The sequence below is a fragment of the Macrobrachium rosenbergii genome, chromosome 55 (assembly GCF_040412425.1).
Source record: "Macrobrachium rosenbergii isolate ZJJX-2024 chromosome 55, ASM4041242v1, whole genome shotgun sequence".
NCBI lineage: Eukaryota > Metazoa > Arthropoda > Malacostraca > Decapoda > Palaemonidae > Macrobrachium > Macrobrachium rosenbergii.
Window position 1 is genome coordinate 57,181,187 of NC_089795.1, and position 8,299 is coordinate 57,189,485.

Here is an 8,299-nt window from a genome sequence, read left to right on the forward strand (position 1 = left end):
TTGATGGGCGTGATATAATTTGTAATAGTGACTAAGAAAACATTAGAAATCTCCCGTTGTTCTTTACAATGTGATTAATTTTACTGGATTTTAATAAATGAACCCTCCGAAAAAATTGCATTTTCTTTCGGCAATCACCCATCACTATCAGAATCATAAAGTAAAGTAAAATGTAATAGCTGGCTTGTTTTGGGCCTTGTAATCTGAATCTTTATTTGCATCATTATAATGGTCTCGAAACAGTATAACTGTTATTTATACGGAAACTTATCTTTACGAGAAAAGAAAATAAAAATTAAAGGAACAGAGGAACGAACACTCGAATAAAAGACACTATCTCGCATTTCGATAAATCTTTCCTTTTACAGGTCACAGGTTCAACAGCAACAACATGCATATACTCAGACGCTCATATATACTCTTCCATCCTACGAGAGAGGCAACCAACTGCTTGTAGATGCCAAGATCGCCCTGCTACTTGCCACTGACAATTCTCTCCATTGGCGGAGCGCAGCAAAATCAACTTCCCGGAAAGAATCTTTAACCGAAAGGTTTCAACACACACACGCACACACACACACAGCACGCACCGACGCACTGTGCTGGGTCTCTTCCCTTCATTAAATATTACCCCTATACAAGACAAATGCATTTGGGAGTAGAGGTCGCAGTTCTATTTATAAATACCCACTCCCACAACTTTAAGCAAGTTAAGAATACAGATATACAATGTACGTCCTTATATCCACAGTACGTGGAATAACTTGATGTAGCCCTGACACTTCCTTTCGTACATCAACAAAAGTTTCTGAAAGCTTGAGTAGGTTCCACAATGTACTTATACACAATTATGAAATATAATTCGGAATTGGTGAATGATATTCCAGCCTGAATTCCTCCTTATTCAGCTTTAAACCCAACTGACAAGTAAAGGCATCACAAAGAAACTAGGTACCAGTTGACTTGCCGAACTATTCTAACAAAATGTGGAGACGTAACATGATACCTCGCAATTCTACGTAGCATCGCAGTACCTTTTCATGCGGACATGAAGAGATGTACAGAGAGAGAGAGAGAGAGAGAGAGAGAGAGAGAGAGAGAAGGTGCGGTTGAAGCTAGTAAACTCAATGATATCAATGGAGCAATCAGGAACGCCAATTAACTCGCATGAATTTAGGTATGAAAATCTCTGGAGGGGAATTCTTACTGATGAAAGCAACTTGGATGAGGATGTATGTGTTCCCTTAGGCTATTTGCCCGCCTTTCCTTCACATTTACATTTTCAATTAATATCTAACCGTCATTACTGCGCCTGTTGTTGTTGTGATGGCGTTTTAATGTGTTTTCACTTCAATTTTCAGCTTTACTTTCATTTGTTTTCACTATGATTTTCAGCTTTACTCTGATGTGTTTTCATTTCAATTTTCAGTTTTTTGTAATGTATTTTCACTTCTATTTTCAATTTTATTTTCGATTTCTACCTACCTTCAAAGCTGTTGGTTTGATTAGAGAGTAATACCAACTTCCTACAAAAAGGTAAGCAACATATATATATAGATCACATTTCGGCTTGACTTTTATTCAAAGACTATTACTTACAGGGGAGAAGTCATCTGCCTGACTGCCACTGTATGTTTTGACTCTAACGCGGGATGAACAGGTTTGCCAGGCACTCTGGGAGGGAACAGGCGTTCATGCACAGCAAGCACTGCCTTGAGCTATTCTAATTTCCCTTAGCTATCAGTTCCGAATTGGCTCAGTCGTGTCTCTGAATTCCTGCGGTAAAAGAGGTCAAACGAGTAGGAAGAGCTGAGTACCGAATACACACAACATCGTTCATATATTCTGCGCTGACTGAACAACAGTGCATTATCCTGAAGCCCGAAAATCATTTACCATTTAAATATGACACTTATTCGGTATGCAAAAATACGATCTCCTCATTTTGAAAACTCTTTTAGGGATAAGCATTTGGTTCTTAAACAAATGTAGGAGTAAATAAAATGTTTATTACAGAAAATTATCCTGCAAACTCAACGTCTGTGAGAGGACGCAGGGGAAAAGTCATTCAGTAAGAGTCAACACATAATCTAAAGCTCGTCATCCAGTCATCGGAGTTTAAGCCAGACATATTATAAAGAAACATACTTACCTTTCCCAAAAAATACCGATCTTAATTATGGGGAGAGGTCTGCACACTAAACCTTAGGGGATGGCCTTACCCAGAACAAGACATCTCTGTGATGGGAGAACATGGTTGGCAGTCTCTGTTTCATCGGTATATGATGAAGTCCAGAGATAATGCTTTCATTAAAAAGGAATCGTTTTTACAGCAATATTCTGTAAACGAATATTTTCATTTTTACGCAAATGTTTGTCTCACGCCTGAGTTCCCAAAAACAATGCCATTCCATTTCGTTAATGTGCGTCTTTATCTTTTTTATTTATTTGTTTATTTTATTTAAATATTTATTTATTTTTTGGTTTACATGTAGAATAAAGGGTAAAGGACGGTAACAGTTCTATTATCATGTTCTTTTCAAAGAATTCTACCGTTTTTACAATGTTCATTTTGTGCTCTAAGCAATCTATGCATTACAAATAAATAATCTCATCATCACCAAACGCGATACACTACTTCGAAATAGGTATTATTTTGAGTTTGTAAAGAACTCTGTCTTCAAAAAATAAAAGACAATTGTAATGGAATATAAAGGTCGAAAACAATAAAACTGAAATGAAATTAAGAGCGCCAAATACCATTGGTTATAGACATAAAATAAATCGAAAGCACACTTCAATATAAAATAAAAGATTGAAACATTTCAAGGGTAGTTAATTGCTAATTGCAAGTTGAGATATATAATAATGAAGATTCTGGAAACAAACGGATAGACTTCTCTAGAAGATGGCACAATGTTATTTATACACATGTATTTTGGACGATACCTAAGAATCTACCATATTATATAATAGCTATAAGATAGTCCATTTATTGAACTGGAAACTTACATGAGAAATTTATTCTAAAACTTTAACATATAAATACAAAAAAAAAGCATCATTCAAAACAGATTCAGATATCAATCAGCGAATAAGAGCATAGGACAGAGATGAACCTTTTGCAAAGGGATGGTTAATTACTCTTTAGAAAACGTACTTTGAACATAGGATGGTCGACTGTTGGAAATACAGTTCTTTTCTTGCCGATTCCTAGGCTGCAGGGACAGACGTACACCCTGAGCTAAGGAACCCGGATTATAGTGTTAAATGGGTCCCCTGGGCGATGGCCCTAACCGTCGCCGATCGATATAGTTAAGGGTATTCAATCATTCAAGTAAAGTCAGGGATTGGTGAACTCCGCATAAACGTCAGTACAGCACCATGGCCTGCTTTAATTCGGGATGACGTCAAGAATCTCCTTCACTGTACTCACTAGTGAAGGCGAGGCCCTAGAATTAGATATGCCTCATCAATAGGGTTTTTAAGTGAGTTCCTGGATACAGCTACCGCTGTTCTGTTATCACTTGTCTGGCGGAAAAATACAGCAATGAATGTATCAGGCGTACTATGAACTTAGGACACAACTACATTTCCCTTTATTGCAAACAGTCTTGGAGAAGGAATCTTTAAAAACTCCAGGTACACAATATTCCTCAAACACAACGTAGACGAAAAGATTCAAACAGATTTCAGTTATCTTTTACTTAAGAAGTACATAAACATCTTACAATTCCTTGAAGAATTATAGTCTACCAAGAAGGAAGTCGGCTTCAAAGTAATGTTCAAATCTTCATGCCGTAAAAGGACTATAACTACTCTGTTAAGGCATCTACAGCACTGGGGTATATGGGAAGTACACGAAAAACTTGACAGGGATGTGCATTGCAATGGTCTACTGTATATCAGCGAAACAGAAAAGAAAGCTACATTCGTCACCAGAAAACTATCACCTTGTTTTGTTGTTATCAAGGATTCCCTTGAAAGGACACCAGCAGTTCACTGACTGCCAAACAGAGGACCTAGGGATTTTACCAAGCCGCAGTCAAATACATGAAAATGTCCTCTGAGAAAATTAATGTGAAAAGCACACTTGTTGGTGCTCGCTATGACTTACAGAAAAGCACAGTCTAAGTCAGGGGTTCCCAAACCTGGGGTCATGACCCCCAAAGGGGTCATGAGCCCTATTCTGGGGGTCATGGAAGGTCTAACAACTGTATGCACTACATTCAGCTTGCCGGAACGGGGCTAAACTTTTTAAAAGGCTTACAAATGTGGTAGTTATGACAGGTTTGGTACTGCTGTAAGGGGTCACGTACTAAAAAAAGTTTGGGAAACACTGGTCTAAGTGTTAAAATCGCGCACGACTTCAGGTTACTCAACCTCAAGTCAGCCATTCAACACCTGGTATACAAATCACCAAAGCGCTATGAGAAGATACCAATTAACTACCAGTGACCTACTAATCCTTTTTACTTGTGGACACTTCATATTCATATTACTAACCTCATGTATATTTGTACCCATTCACCCTTTGGAGGTGGACGCGACAGAGAACACCCTTCGCGTCTCCTAGCAACTCTAGAGTTAGAGAATTTATTTCTGGTGATAGAATTCATTTCTCGCTATAATGTGGTTCGGATTCCACACCAAGTTGTAGGTCCTGTTGCTAAGCAACCAAAGTGGTTCTTAGCCACGTAAAATAAGTCTAATCCTTCAGGCCAGCCCAGGAGAGCTGTTAATCAGCTCAGTGGTCAGGTAAAACTAAGCTATACTTACTTTTTTAAGTTAACGAAGGACAGAGTTAGACAAAAAAGTTGTTGGAAATAATAAAAATACACTGATGCATCCGAACAAATGCTTTAGGGGCAAATAGATAATGTGCTGTTGCCGCCGCCCTTAAGAATGAGTGATGGAAAAACAAAACAGAGGTGCATTAAAACTCATGGTAACCCACCTAACTAAAGTGATAAGAATTTGACTGTTGGAAGTTTTTATATAAGAGACGTGCTAGCGTTTTTTTTTTTTTTTTTTTGTTATACCAGCGGACGCTAGCATCATGTGTGATAGTCCCGACAAAATGGAGGAAAAGGTGTGTTAGTAAGCGCATATGGCCAAGGAATAAGTAAAATTGAAATCTGTGCTTGGCTGGATATGAAGAATATGAAAGGACAACTGTGCCAGGATATTTCATAGTAAAGGGCGGGAGCACAGAAGAAACGGCTTTTGTTAGTAGGTATGGAGTACCAGGAGTAAATAAGAATGGATAATCTGGTGAAAAAGTGTACTGAAAAGTTTTAAATGTTGGAAAGGTATAGTTTCGAAGAATGTTTATAATTCCTGTGAGAGAGAAAATGGTTGGGAAAAGTTTGCTAGAGGATGTTTGTAGAGACTGAGAAGAGCAAGTTGACAGATGCAATGGTGAACAGAGGTGTTCATGGAAGTATGTCTGAACATAATGTGGTTGAAGTGAATGTTAACAGAAGTTTAACTGGAGAGAAGGCGGTGACAATATAGCTGTAAATGTAATTACGACAAGTGAGCTTGTTAAGAATTCAGTGAGAATAACTAATAAGCATCTAAGAAGAAAAAAAGTTGAAAACTGGGCTAGGGTTAAAGGCAGAGGTAGGAAGAATATATGAGAGTCTTATAAATATTAGAGTTGGGTCATTAATTCAGCAGGTAGTGTGGTTATAACAGGACAGGAGGAGGGAATAAAAACACTATGGGATGGAGATGAGTAGTCTAGCAAGGGCAAAACAAAAGAAGAAATTATTTAAAGAGCATTAGTTTGATAGAAGATATCATGCACTGTTTTACATGGGGCACTGACAGAGAAAAAGAAGTCCCATGACAAAAAACAGAGGGGTAAATGTAAACAAATGCTTTAGGAAAATAAAAAGCTTCTTAATGGGAAAACCAATATAGACAGAAGTTTAATGAGTAAAAGTGTCCGATAATAAGAGGTTCAAATAAGGATAGCCTGCCTGAATGATCTTAATCCTGGCTCGATGTAGTGAGTATTTTTAAGATTTGTTTACTGCGGCAGACAGACGAAAGACAGAGCTAAATGACAGACATGGAAGGGGTGGGTGTAAGTTTGTTCCAGGTGGAAATGCCTGGAGGGTGTAAGGAGGGCATTTGAGAAGTTAAAGAATGCGTAATATCAGATGCTGATGGTACTGTGGGTAAGAAGACAAAGGAAGGTGTATGGTAAGGTTTTTATTGAGGAGCCAACTACACAGATGAAGGGAGTGGTGGTGGAGGATGGAGGACTGAATAGTATTAGACAAGGAGAGGGGTCTGCAGATCAAGTATTTGTTATGGAGCAGTTACGTGATAAGTTTGAAAAGGGAGGAACTAGGGGATAGAGGTTAAGGGGAAGCCATAATATGTGTCATAAGTGGACCTAAAAAAAAAGCTTACGATTAAATGGCAGTGATGCAACGTGGGGGACGCAGGGAATTCACAGTATGGAATTCAGATTGTTTAAGCCAGATGAAAGTTTCACGGTGGAATCGGTACATGGGTCAGAGTATGTAAATAGGAGGGTGATTGGTTTAGTGTAAATGTTCGTCTAAGAGAAGGTGTGTTATGTTTTCATCTTTTTGGTTTGAGTAATGTGAGAAGTTCAAGAAAGGACATTAAATGCAGCTGAAAAGTTATAGAAAAGGAAACGTGCCGTGAACAGTGTGTGGACTGATATTTACACATGAAACATTCTTCTTTTTTTTTGTTTTGTTTTTTTGTTTATTGCTTTCCTTAGAATCGCCTCCTTGTAGGATAACATCATTGTTTTCAAATCGTTCCGCTAGGAAAACAATAATACTGGCCGTTTGCAAAACAAATTTGTGGTTCTGGACCGAAATAAGTCATACACATTCTCAACAAAATTGCCTCTTCCACATTTTTCACATCAGCTCAGAAGCTACTCTGAAAAATGCTACGCCTTTGTCTTTTTGGATAACAGAAACCAGTTTCCACGTTCTGGAGAACAGGAACCAATTTTCGTATTTTGGAGAACAGAAACCAATTTCCACTATCCCGTCTCACTGAAGAGAAGAAGCCATAACAATCATATGAGTGGTCTGTCAAAACAATATCCGGTCAGAAAGGAGAACAATGGAAAGGTTTTCTTGGCATAATTTAATTAACGTAGATTTAGGCCAAGCGCCTCGCTTCGTTCCGTTACACATTTTCCCGCTGATTGAAAATACACGGTTGCTCGGTCTCTTTGGAAATAAGGCAGCATTACCGTGTCATTCTTACAATATATATGTACATATATATTTATTCCACTACATATATGTACATATATATCTATATGTAAATGTATAAATATATATATATATATATATATATATATATATATATATATATATATATATATATATATATATATATATATATAGAGCCAGACAGATATAGATAACATGCGTGTGTGCTCTTGCGCACTTTCAGTTTTCTTTCTCGAGTGATTGTTTATATTTTGGCAGTACCCTTTCTCTTTTACACATAGCACCTGAAAAAGTGGTAAATCTTCTTATGATTAACCCATTTTCTCAGTAAGAATGAATATCAATATCGTGTTTGCCCTCCTTTCTTCAAGGCGTTAGGAGACACTTGTTAAAAATACAATACCGAACTCTTGGAACACTGCCTTCGTGTGAGACATTTCGTGTTGAGAGCACTGAAGCGTCAGCCATATATTATCGTTTACCCAGCAAACATGTCGAACGTTGTGTATTTATGTGTTAGGAGATAGGAAATTATAGGAAAAAGCATCCCATTATTACCACAGATCCTGCACTGATAAAAACAGACAATATTGGACATGTTCGGAAAACAGACGAAGTGCGCGTGAAGAGGCGAGGCTACGTAGTGGAGAAAATCGAAACAGCATCGAAAAAGCATAAAGCAAAATTTCACTCTGACCTGGGAAAAAGCATCAACACTAAGTGTAATAAACTTGCATCTATCATTATCGTAGTAAATCTGAACGCGATAACGAATCTCACACGATGATTACAAACTGGGAAATGTAAAAGTAATCACACTCTTTCTCCCGCTTTTTTCAGGAGCTCACGTACGAAAAAGAATCTCTTCGTAATGTTCTAATTGAGCACCACTGCTATGGAAGATGAGACGGAGAAGAAATAAGAATATAAGAAAGAGGAAAACAGATATAATTGTTAAGACAGACTCACATAATGAAAGGGGGTATAATTCTGTCTGTGGGGAAGGAAAGAGGGGGAGAATGACAAATATGCTGCGTAGGCTGATCGCAGAAATGAAACAA